Below are 13029 nucleotides of genomic sequence, written 5' to 3' on the forward strand. Positions count from 1 at the left end.
CCGAGTTCCTCTTTAGGCCGGGGCCCCACGGGACGTAAACGCCGCAATTTGCCCGCAGTGAAGAAACTGCAGGAAAAATTCCGACATTTTACAATGCAATGCAGTGCGAATCCCATCCCCACTTTGCGGAAGAAATTGCAGCGCGGACACGCTGCGATTTGAAAAGCCGTTGCGGCTTTGCAAATCGCAGCATGTCAATTACAGTCCTATGAAAAAGTTTGGGCACCCCTATTAATCTTAATCATTTTTAGTTCTAAATATTTTGGTGTTTGCAACAGCCATTTCAGTTTGATATATCTAATAACTGATGGACACAGTAATATTTCAGGATTGAAATGAGGTTTATTGTACTAACAGAAAATGCGCAATATGCATTAAACCAAAATTTGACCGGTGCAAAAATATGGGCACCTCAACAGAAAAGTGACATTAATATTTAGTAGATCCTCCTTTGGCAAAGATAACAGCCTCTAGTCGCTTCCTGTAGCTTTTAATCAGTTCCTGGATCCTGGATGAAGGGATTTTGGACCATTCCTCTTTACAAAACAATTCAAGTTCAGTTAAGTTTGATGGTCGCCGAGCATGGACAGCCCGCTTCCAATCATCCCACAGATGTTCAATGATATTCAGGTCTGGGGACTGGGGTGGCCATTCCAGAACATTGTAATTGTTCCTCTGCATGAATGCCTGAGGATTTGGAGCGGTGTTTTGGATCATTGTCTTGCTGAAATATCCATCCCCGGCGTAACTTCAACTTCGTCACTGATTCTTGAACATTATTCTCAAGAATCTGCTGATACTGAGTGGAATCCATGCGACCCTCAACTTTAACAAGATTCCCGATGCCGGCATTGGCCACACAGCCCCAAAGCATGATGGAACCTTCACCAAATTTTACAGTGGGTAGCAAGTGTTCTTTTTGGAATGCTGTTTTTTTTTGGATGCCATGCATAACGCCTTTTTGTATGACCAAACAACTCAATCTTTGTTTCATCAGTCCACAGGATCTTCTTCCAAAATGAAGCTGGCTTGTCCAAATGTGCTTTTGCATACCTCAGGTGACTCTGTTTGTGGCGTACGTGCAGAAACGGCTTCTTTCTCATCACTCTCCCATACAGCTTCTCCTTGTGCAAAGTGCGCTGTATAGTTTTTTTTTTATAACTCAAATTTTTATTGAAAATTTTTTTAAACAATAAGAAAAGAAAAAACAATTACAAGTTACAAGGCGAACACCCGCCCTGCGAACAGAAAAAGCACACAGTGCAACACAAAATACAATCAGAAGAATAAAATAAAAAAAAAAAAAAAAAAATAAAAAAAAAATTAAAGACAAAGAAAGCAACATAGAAAAAAAAAGAAAAAGGAAAAAAGGGGGGGGGAGGGAGGGGTCAGTGGGACAGATGAGTGGGGGAGAGGACTAAATGTGGGGGGTGAAAGGGTAGGTAGGGGTGAGTGTGAGCAGTCAGGAAACCAGTGAGAGCGCTCGCCAGGTCATCCATACCACAGCCAGTTGGGAAGGGCTCGGGAGCAACCACTGGTCAAATACCTGAGACGAACAACAAGAGTATCAATCAGAGGAGGGGTCAGAGCCCAGGAGCGTCCGGTACTCTGCAGACTGTTGAAACCTGAACCAGTAGAACCAGGTTTTGATGTACGCCTCAGTCGTGCCATGCAGGAAAGACGTGAGATTTTCCATGCGCATTATCTTGTTGACCTTCGAAATCCAGAGGGAGAGAGGAGGAGGATCCACTCGTTTCCAAAAAAGGGGGATACAAGCCCGGGCAGCGAGGATCAGGAATCTAAGTAGGGAGCGCTTAAAGACCTTTACAGAAGACTCACAATGATTAAGGAGGAACAGGGCAGGGCCCAAATGGTGAGAAGTTTCAGTAAGCTGGAGGGTTATCCGCTTGACCCCCTCCCAGAAGGACGAAAGGGCAGGACAGGACCAAAAAATGTGTAGCAGCGTGCCTTCCTCGTCGCCACAGCGCCAACATAATGGGGAGACCTGAGGAAACATAGCATGGAGTCTCGTAGGAACCCTATACCATCGGGACAAGATTTTGTAGCTGGCCTCCTGGTGGCGAGAGCTGATGGAAGCAGCATGAGAAAGGCGAAAAATGCGCTTACGCTGCTCCTGAGAGAGGGAAAGGGATAAGTCAGATTCCCATTTCAACAAGAACGGCGGAACAAAGTCCTCCGGAGGTTCAACCAGGATCCGGTAAGTGAGCGAGAGGGAGTGGCGAAGGGGGCCAGCACCAACAAAAATCTTCTCCAAGGGGGTAGGTTCGACGCGGAACTCTGCAGGAGCAGGGAGAGAATGTAAAAAGTGACGAAGTTGCATCCCCCGCCAAGCATCCAAAGGGGGCAGCTCAGGAGGGGCCTGGGAATTCAGAAGTGTAGTCCATCCCCCAGCGTCCTGGAAGTGACAGGCACGGAAAATCCCATGACGGCGCCAATTACGAAAAACTCGGTCAAACATTCCAGGTGGAAAGGCAGGATTGCCCAGCACTGGGAAAAGAGCGGAATCCTTAGGGAGGAGAGTGGAGCGAACAAGGCCCCTGGAGCAAATCCGAAGCGTGGGACCAAGGGTAGGGTGAGAAAAGAGAGATGACAATGAGGAGGAGTCCAGCCATGGGGCAACCTGCAAAGGGATCGGAGAGAATGCCTGTTCGATGTAGACCCAAGATTTAGAAACAGCATGCCTACACCAGTCCACGACACGAGTCAGGTGGGTAGCCAAGTAATAGGACTTCAGGTCCGGAAGCGATAAACCACCGCAACTCTTGGGACGAAAGAGAAAAGCCTTGCTCACTCGGGCGGGTCTGCCCGACCAGATGAACTTCAATTGGACGGAAGTGAGGGATCTAAGAAAAGACAGAGGGATGTGAATGGGAAGCGCCTGCATCAAGTAGAGAAGACGAGGGAGAATGTTCATTTTAAAAATCGCGCATCTCCCGAACCAAGTAAAGGCTCCAGTGGACCATCGAGTACAATCAGCCCTGATAGACGCCAGAAGTGGGGGGAAGTTGCAACGAAAGAGATCTTTCGGGTCCGGAGTAAGATAAACCCCCAAATATTTGAGAGAAGTGGGGGCCCAATGAAAAGGGAAAGATTGACTCAAGGAGGTGGCCGCCGAGGAGGAAAGGGTCACATTAAGGGCTTCCGACTTCGAAAAGTTGATTTTAAAATTCGAAAGGGTCGAGTAAACCTGAAAGGCAGACATCAGAGCTGGAAGAGAAACATGAGGGGAGGAGAGAAAAAATAGCAAGTCGTCTGCATAAGCCGCCACTTTGTATAAACAGGAAGAATGAGCAGCGCCTGAGATGTTCGGGTCGGCTCGAACCTGGCGGAGGAAGGGTTCAAGAGTCAGGACGAAAATGAGAGGCGAAAGGGGGCATCCTTGCCTAGTGCCATTTCGGATAGGGAAGGACTGGGACAATAAACCGTTCACCCTGACCATCGCTGTAGGGAGAGAGTATAGAGCCATGATCCAACTCATCATGCGGTGTCCAAGACCAATATGTAACAAGGTCTCTTCCATGAACCGCCAGTTGACCCTGTCGAAGGCTTTCTCGGCGTCAGTTGAAAGAAGCATGAGAGGAGAGCCCGATCGTTTAGCCCCATACATGAGGTTGATAGCTTTGGTAGTATTATCTCGAGCCTCACGGCCGGGTAAAAATCCAGCTTGATCCGCGTGAACAATATTTCCTAACAAGGGCGATAAACGCGTCGCAAGGATCTTGGCTAAAATTTTTAGGTCAACATTGATTAGCGAAATGGGGCGGTAGTTAGAGCACAGAAGAGGGTCCTTTCCGGGTTTGGGGATAACCACTATGTGAGCATGCAGGGAGTCACGACAAAGGGCCGAGCCATCGGTGAGAGAATTGAAAACTTTCAACAGTCTGGGGCGGAGTTCAGGGCCAAGTTTCTTATAGTATACCAAGGTAAGGCCGTCTGGGCCTGGGGCCTTACCCGTTGCCATACTGGAGATAGCTAAAGAAATTTCCTCTTCAACAATAGGAGATTCCAAGGCCGTCAATTCCTCTAGAGACAACGACGGGAGACCAGAGGAGGAGAGATAAGAACGAATGCGATCTCGGAACTCCGCTTCAGGGAGAGGAGAAGGGCCAGAGTTTACAGAATACAAAGAGGCATAGTAGTCCCGAAAGGCAGCTGCAATATCAAGGGGCATGTGTAATCGAGTACCCTGGGCGGAATTGATGCATGGAACGTAGGTGGAGGACTGCTGAACCCGAAGGGCCCTAGCTAGTGAACGCCCGCTCTTATTTCCAAACTCATAAAAATGACGTCTGCATTTAGCTAGAGTACCCTTCACCCTATCAGTGACGAGCGTACGCAATTCCTCTCGGGCGCTGGCAAGCTGGGAATAAACATCAGGAGTGATTTGGCGTTTATGAAGAAGTTCCAATGAGCGGATCCGCTGCAGCAGAGATTCAATACAAGCCCGGCGTTCCTTGTTTAAGCGGGAACCATGTTGCAACAGGATACCCCGGATAAAACATTTGTGAGCCTCCCACACCATTGGAGGAGCAATCCCCGACAATTCCTCCCTCTCAAAGTATTCCCCCAAACGGGTCTTAATGTCATCCAGGATGGTTACGTCATCAAGAAGTGATGCGTTAAGTTTCCACTGACGCTGGAAGGGAATAGGAGAGGACAAGGAAACAGACAAAGTAACCAAAGCATGGTCGGAGAAAGTAATGTTATCGACTTCCGCAGCCAACAAAGAGTGGAGATGTTGGTGACGGATAAAGAGGTAGTCGATACGAGAGTATCGGTGATGGACCGGAGAGTAATAGGAGTAATCCCTATCCAATGGGTGGAGTAACCTCCAGGAGTCCACAAGCTGGTGGGAATGAAGGTCCCTCTTAATCCTCCTGATGAGCGAGTAAGGGTGAGAAGAGACGCCAGCAGAAGAGTCCAATGAAGGGTCTAGGACCAGATTAAGATCACCCCCCGCCACCAGGAAGCCCTCCACAAAGCCGTCCAACAGCCCTAAGTAAGAACTAAGGGCACGACCCTGTCCCGAGTTAGGCAAATACAAAGAGGCAAAAGTAAAAAGCTGAGAGGAGATACGACCCTTGACCATAACAAGTCTCCCCTCAGAATCAGTGCGAGTCTCCAAATGTTCCCAAGGCAGGGAGCGAGAAATCAAGATACTAGTCCCTCTGGATTTCGGGTCAGGAGAGGAGCTATGATATGCATGAGGAAACCAAGCATTAGTCAACTTGTATGGCTTGGTAGAGCAATGGTGAGTTTCCTGCAAAAACACAACATGAAGGCGCTTACCTTCGAGCAGATTGAAGAGTACGGAGCGCTTCTCTGGACTATGAAGGCCTCTCACATTGAGGGAGCCCACGGCGATGGAGGAAAGGCGATCAAGCGGAGGCATGGAGGGAGACGGGCTTTCCCAGCTCACACCCTAGGAGCAGAGAGAGAAAAAAAAAAAAAAAAAAGGGGGGGGGGAGGAAGGGGAGAGGGCGAAGAATTGAAGAGGGTAAAGGGGAGGGGAAGAAAAAAAAGAAGAAAAAAAAAAAAAGGGAAAAGTAAAAGAGTAGAGGAAGGAGAGCAGTAAAGAATGAGGGGGGGGGGGGAGAAAGGAAAGGGAAAAAGAACCAAGAGTAGAACAAATCTAACTACCCCTAGACAAATGGGCCAGGGGCACAACAACAGACAGGAAGGAGTGAGGGAGTAAGAAAAGATGGGGGGGGGGGGGGGCGTGGCTAGCCGGCGATGCAAGCAGACGTGCGTGTGTGAGCTCCGCTGCTGCATCCTACACATCGCTGGAAATCGGACATCCACAGCCACAAAAAAACAGGTGTCCCCGCTTCTGGGGTATCCCCCCGTACCCTACAACCTCTTGGAGCGGCACTTGGATCTCCCAGACTGCTGGGAATCAGCCGTGACTGTTGCGGCCTACACCGACGCCGCGGGCGTTGTCCCCAACCCAGACATCGCGACTTCCGGCTCCTCGCTACACCAGCCTGAGGCCTAGTGATACTCACCAGCATCCCGGGAGTGAGTTCCTCCGCAACGGCAACAGCCCTGCACTGGCCCCGAGTGCGACTCTCCTCACCTACTGGACGACGGACGGATATTTGCCAACTCTCCATCGTACCTGCAAAACCTGCAGCAGCAGAAGCCATTTTCCCTGAAGGGTAGGCGCCATTTTCTTTTTTCTACACGCTGAATAGGGGATACAGGCATGTAGCGACTATAAGACACTGCAGATAATAGAGACTCTGTCCTCCAAGCCCTATCATCATTCACAGTAGCAGATACCAGAAAATCGTTGTCTTGGCTTATTAAAGGGCTGCATTGCCAACACTCCTTCTCCCTGAACTTTAAACACAGTCACTCCTGATTCTATATTTGGTTTTTTGAACAGACTTTTCACCGTATAACATCTTGCAGTCTCTTAAAGGAACTCACTTGTTACTGATTTCGCTTCTCTTGGATCCTAGTTTAAACCAGATGATGCCTTAAACCTACTATACTTGCGGGTACACTTATCCACTCATTAGCTTTGATGGTTATTTTATTTTTCTCTCTCTCTATAATGGTTAAAATTGGCAGAGATAAACCCTGTGACACAGGAGCGACCTCCAAACTACCAGTTTTACAAGCGGATATGCAGAAATTTCTTAAAAAGAAAAATACGAATGCAACGTCTCCTTTAGTCAAATCGACACAAGACGCTAGTTACTGCCAAAGTGATACAAACATGGATTCAGATGACGAATCCACCCAACCAGACAAGAGCTCTACAGTGATAACAAGGAACTTCTTGCGCAAAACTCTTGCTCAAGCTCTAGCTCCAATCATGCAAGAGATTAGTGACATGCGTGCGGACATGAACGCAATGGGCTCCAGAGTAGACAACCTGGAACAGGGCCAATCTGGTTTAGTGAAAACTAGCAAAATCCTGGCTAAAAAGGTAGACACGCAGGCAGAACATTTAAATAAAACCTATCTTCTCTTGGAGGACTTGGAAAATAGAAATAGGCGAAGAAATATACGTATAAGAGGTCTCCCGGAGAAATTTGCACCTGATTCACTACACTCTGTAGCTGCTGCGATATTTAAGACATTGTTAGGAGAGGAAAAGGCTGGGGGCATACAGATTGAGAGAATACATAGGGCAATCAGACCCAAACCGGACTTGAATGACCCTCCCAGGGACGTCATTTGTGCGCTATTATCATCTGCATACTCCACTGATATTCTCAGAGCAGCCAGAGACAATCGAGAGCTCTCTTATGAAGGAGCACCTTTACAGCTTTACCAAGATCTAGCTCCGGCCACATTGCAAAAAAGACGCACTATGAAACCACTTCTCGATACCCTAAAAGCAAATGGATTACAATATTCGTGGCTCTTCCCGTTTGGACTTTCAATCCTTAAAAATGGAAAAAGAATCAACATCTACACCCCTAGAGATCTTGATGCTGCCTGGACTTCTTTGAATATTGATCCGGTAGAGGTTCCCTCTTGGCTTCCTATGAGCGAAGAGTCCTCTTCAACTGCTGTGGCTAGAGCTCTAGAAACGCCACACACTCCTGGACGTCTCAAGTCTCCTAAGGCCAGAAGGTCCATGCAAAGAACACCGGATGCTAGACGTGGAATATTGTAAGACTCTTGATGCTTCCATCGGGTAAGATGCTGTTACACCTGGAACAGCCAGTTATGCTTAGGCTAATGTAATATTGGAACTGATGGACTCAATAGCACCTGTTATATAGCATATTTACCTAGGTGCACTATATGTCAACAGTACTTAACGTTACAACTTTAGACACTGTTCCTTGTTGAACTTGTTTCATTACATCTCCTATTGCCAACAGTATTCAACCTTGTTTGAATTCTTCGTGAAATATTGTTTTTGCTTGCCTTTACTAGATGTTTTATAAGCTATGTAATTTGTAGTTCCCGTTAGACGACCTCTCGGTTGTCTGAGATTAACCTCGGAAGTTCCACGCCACTGTGTATTGATCTTATAATTTGCTCCATAGATATAACACTTTCTCAAATGTCTGCTTACTGCAAGTGGATAGGTGTTACTTGCTCGTATGTTATTTTATTTGCCCAATTTGGTTTACCCCACATTACCATAGTAATTGTTCCTGTTTTCTGGCCGATACTAAGTGTCGTTCATTGATACTCGATACTTGATTAATATTTGTCTGTTATTTGAAATTAGATAATAACATTGCTCTACTTGCTTAACTGTTTGCCATATATTTGCCTCTTACTCCCTATTTCAACTTCATTTCCCCTTGTGTCTGTCATCCCCCCTCTTTTCTATCTCCCCCTCTAATTGCTTCTATACGTACCCTCATATTGCACTTTCCAGGTTTGACCTAGTTGACGAGACCACCAGAAGAAGTTCGCTATGCCTACCCCTGATACCGTACTTCCTACCCTGCTGACATGCACCACCCTTAATGTGAAAGGCCTAAACTCCCCCAACAAACGTCATCACATATGGCTCCTCCTAAATAAGTTAAAGTCGAATGTGGTGTTTCTTCAAGAAACACATTTCAAAAACACACACATACCAAGACTCCCCACAAAACCCTTTTCGCAATGCTTCCATAGCACGAATCCAGTAGCAGCCTCGAGAGGGGTGTCCATTTTGATAGGAGAGAAAATTCCATTTATACTCTCGCAAAAATGGTTGGACTCAGAAGGAAGAGCTGTCTTTGTCAAAGGCTCTATAGCCACAGAACGCTTCACCTTTGCGAATCTTTACGCTCCAAATAGAGGCCAAGTATCTTGGCTCATCGACACCCTTCATAATTTAAAATTGTTCAGTGAAGGACAACTGATCCTGGGTGGCGACCTAAATATAGCTATCCATCATGCACTTGACTCTTCGTCCTCCGCAGCTCCCTTCTCGCAGAGGTCCATTAGTGCCCTCACAAGAACCTTGCAGGAATTAAAATTAATAGACATCTGGAGAACCCAACACCCCTCTGTAAAGGATTATACATTCTACTCCCCCACTGGCCTCTCCTATCATAGAATTGATTATATATTCGTTTCGAATGCCCTTCTTCCGCTTGTGTGTAATTCCTCGATAGGTTCCATAACTGTTACGGACCATGCTCCGGTGACTGCCAACATTGAACTCAAACAAGTACCGAAAGGAACATGGTCATGGAGATTGAATGAATCTCTTCTGAGTGCTGACACAACTGTAGATGCTTTGGCTAATCATCTTACAGAATTTTTTCAGCTAAATTCTAACCCGGAGATATCCCCTTCCATCTTGTGGGAATCGCACAAGGCTTACATACGGGGTGTTCTAATTGAAGTGGCCTCCAGGACTAAGAAAGCTAAACAAAAGCAACTTGATGAGCTGCTCACTCGTATTGCTGCTCTAGAAAGGACACACAAAAGGACCAAGGCCACTGTGGTATTGTCAGAGTTGACGTCTCTGAGAGAACGTTTACTGGATATCCTGAACACCACATCGGCCAAACACCATCTCCATTACAGAAAATTGTTGTATGCGCATGGCAATAAAGGTGGGCGTCTTATGTCTACCTTGATTCACAAAGCTAAATCCAGATCTCATATTTCGACCATCAAGAGGAAGGACGGGACCTTGTCCTCTGAAGTTAAAGACATAGCTGATGAGTTTGTTTCTTTCTATTCCGGTCTCTACAATCTTAAGGATGAAGACTCGGAAGACATGCGCCAATCCAGGATGGAGGTAATATCTAATTATCTCTCCAAGCTCATTTTGCCCACTTTATCTACAGACCAAGCGAATGTGCTTCTAGAGCCAATAACCTTGAAGGAGGTGCTAACCACAATCAGTAGCTTCCCACCGGGGAAAAGCCCGGGCCCGGATGGCTTGCCTCTTATTTACTATAGGAAATTCCAAAACATCCTTGCCCCGAAGCTTGTAGTACTATTCAACGACCTACTTCATGGCGGAATACTCCCCAAACAAACTCAAGAGGCACACATAGCCTTGATACCAAAAGAAGGTAAAGACCCAACGGCCTGTGGGAGTTACAGGCCTATATCTCTACTGAACCTCGATCTCAAGATATGGGCAAAGATACTAGCTAACAGAATGCGCACCTTGATCCCCCACCTCGTCAACGCGGAACAATCCGGCTTCACGACAGGGAGAGAGGGGAAAGACAATACTGCTCGACTTCTCCTATTGCTGAATGGGGCCCGGTCCACTCGGTCACCTCTCATACTCCTTGGGGTTGACGCTGAAAAAGCGTTTGACCGAGTGGACTGGTCCTTTATGAGAGCTACACTGGCTAAATTTGGCTTCCCTGCCCAATTCATAGATGCTATTTTCTCCCTATATGGCTGTCCCCACGCGGAAATTAAAGTAAATGGCACAATGTCTAGCACTTTTATGATAACTAATGGCACTAGGCAGGGGTGCCCTCTATCCCCCACCTTGTTCATACTTGTGCTTGAGACCTTACTTCAATCGGTACGTCAAGACGACAGAATACAGGGCATGCAATCTGGGGATACGATGACTTCTTCAACCGCTTTTGCGGATGACGTATTGTTCGTTATAACTAACCCCGACCGCGGCCTCCCGGCAATAACAGAACAACTGACTCATTTTGGTGAAGTATCTCGGTATAAAGCCAACCTAGGAAAATCAGAGATCCTAAATGTCTCCCTACCGGAGAAAGATATCAGCCCCTTAAAAAAGTCCTCGCCATACCAGTGGGCCTCATCGTCTCTAAAGTACCTGGGTGTCAATATAACTCCACGCATTGACGATCTCTATGCGCATAATTTCTTGCCTCTCTTAAGAGAACTTAGAAAGGATCTTGACTCGTTCCAAAACCTACCCCTGTCTTGGTTTGGCAGGAAAAATCTTTTGCAAACCTATCTCCTTCCTAAGATTATATATAAAATGTCCATGCTGCCAATCTACTTGCCTCAATCTTTCTTCTCCTCAGTCCGAAGCATGTTCTCCCGCTTTGTGTGGAAACAAAAACCCCCAAGACTTCCGTGGTCATTGATAACCAAAAGCAGATCTCAGGGAGGAATTGGCCTACCCGACGTTAGGAAGTATTACCAAGCAATCCAACTCAGGTGGTGGGCACATCTCACTCATCCGATTAACCCACATGAGTTCGCACCTTCTCTTGCTGACCTACAAAACCTTTGGCTCCCACCAAAAATTCTTAAATCAGTAAGTGCCAGGAACCCACTATTCAGAGGTGCCTTAGAAGTCTGGAGAGACTATGGCCGCACACTTGCTCCGACGCCCTCACCCTTAATGCCTCCAAGTGTTATTCCAGCATTGCTAGGCTCTCCACAAACTCCTTATGATGACTTGTGGTTGCACTTGAAAGCCATACCTCTCAAGGATCTACTGGCCTACGCAACAGAGCCCTCAGGAGGCCCCGAAATGCCCTTGGGGTCATTGTCTCGGATCTCATTTTTACATTGTCAGCACTTAAAGTACTTCTGTAAACAACTAAAGGTGAAGTTTAGGATCAGATCTGAGCCAACGGTCTTTGAGAAACTACTACAGTCTAAGACCACGATGTTGCGTAAAATATCGAACCTACTTAGAAGATTCATCTCTCCTTTGGTCCAATATAAACCAGCCTATTTGAATAGTTGGGAAATGGATCTAAACATCCAGTTGTCGGATGACGAGATCAGGAAGACGCTGAACTCCTCTCAGGGATTCTCCACCTGCATTAGGATGAAAGAAACGCACTACAAGGTGGTATCTAGGTGGTATAGGACCCCCGAATGGATGTATCGCAGAGGCCTGGCTGATAATGATAGATGCTGGAGATGCTCAGCCCATACCGGGACTTTGTTGCACATTTGGTGGTCCTGTCCACTCATCGCTACTTTTTGGGAATCCGTCATAAAAAAGATACGAGATGTAACCAAGAAACCCTTTCGCTTCCCTCCAGAAGCAATACTTTTGGCCCTACCAAATGAGACATATTCTCCAAAGAGAGACGTCCTAGCAACACAGATGCTGACAGCTGCCAAGCTTATTATTCCCAGATACTGGCTCCGACCCGTTACACCGTCGCTTGAGGAATGGTCCGCTAAGGTCCACGAAATCTCACGATTTGAAGAACTACTTGGATGGTCCAATAGGACTTTTGACAGATACAAGAAAATATGGTCCCCGTGGCTGCTATCCCGAAACAGTTAGGTCTCCTGCCTTAGGTCAACAGGTCATACTGTATAAACTTATCACTACTTTACTACTTGCCTCCCTAACCTGGTCTGTTTGAAATAACGTAATCAGGCCTCTGAATATGCTTGTTTTTCATTAAACACTGTCTCCCTCCCCCAGTCCCATTCTATATCCTGATATTTCCCTTGCTCTAGAATTTGTGCTCTCATTATGGTTTTTCGAGACTTGTGTTTACATAGACACATGTCTCGTCTGATGATTGATATGACAGCAAATGTTTATTGTTGACCAATTCTAGGTAATATGTTCTTTCTTTGATTTATGTTTTTGTGTTTGTCCCCCTTCTTGTGTTTCCCCTTTTCTCTTCTGTACCCCTTAAATTTTGAAAACCAATAAAAATTTCTGAATTAAAAAAAAAAGAAAAGATGGGGGGAGAAGTGGGCCCGCAAGCACCACGAGTGTACCTGGTAAGGAAGACCCTATGCCCCCACCCCCAACAAAGTGTAAAGGGATAGGAAGCACAGGGCTACAAACTGACTCTAAGGTCCAAATAACAACATTGTATAAAAACACAGCAATACCAACAACAAGGGCCATCTATAAAGCCCAGCAGGAACAGGATCAAGAGGAACAGAGTAGTCACAAAACAAAATAAACATAGTGAAAATGTCCACCAACCGCGAAACAAGTCCAAGACCACTCAACATAAAAGGATATTAACACTGTCCTGTGGGCAGATCAAAGACCGGCGGCATGAGGGCTCATGCTTCAATGGGAAGCTGAGCTGAGAGATCTGGTTGACGGAGCGGAGACCCAGGCGGATCCGGTATTGGAAGACGTCG

The sequence above is a fragment of the Leptodactylus fuscus genome, chromosome 3, assembly GCF_031893055.1.
Source record: "Leptodactylus fuscus isolate aLepFus1 chromosome 3, aLepFus1.hap2, whole genome shotgun sequence".
In the NCBI taxonomy this organism is placed as follows: Eukaryota; Metazoa; Chordata; class Amphibia; order Anura; family Leptodactylidae; genus Leptodactylus; species Leptodactylus fuscus.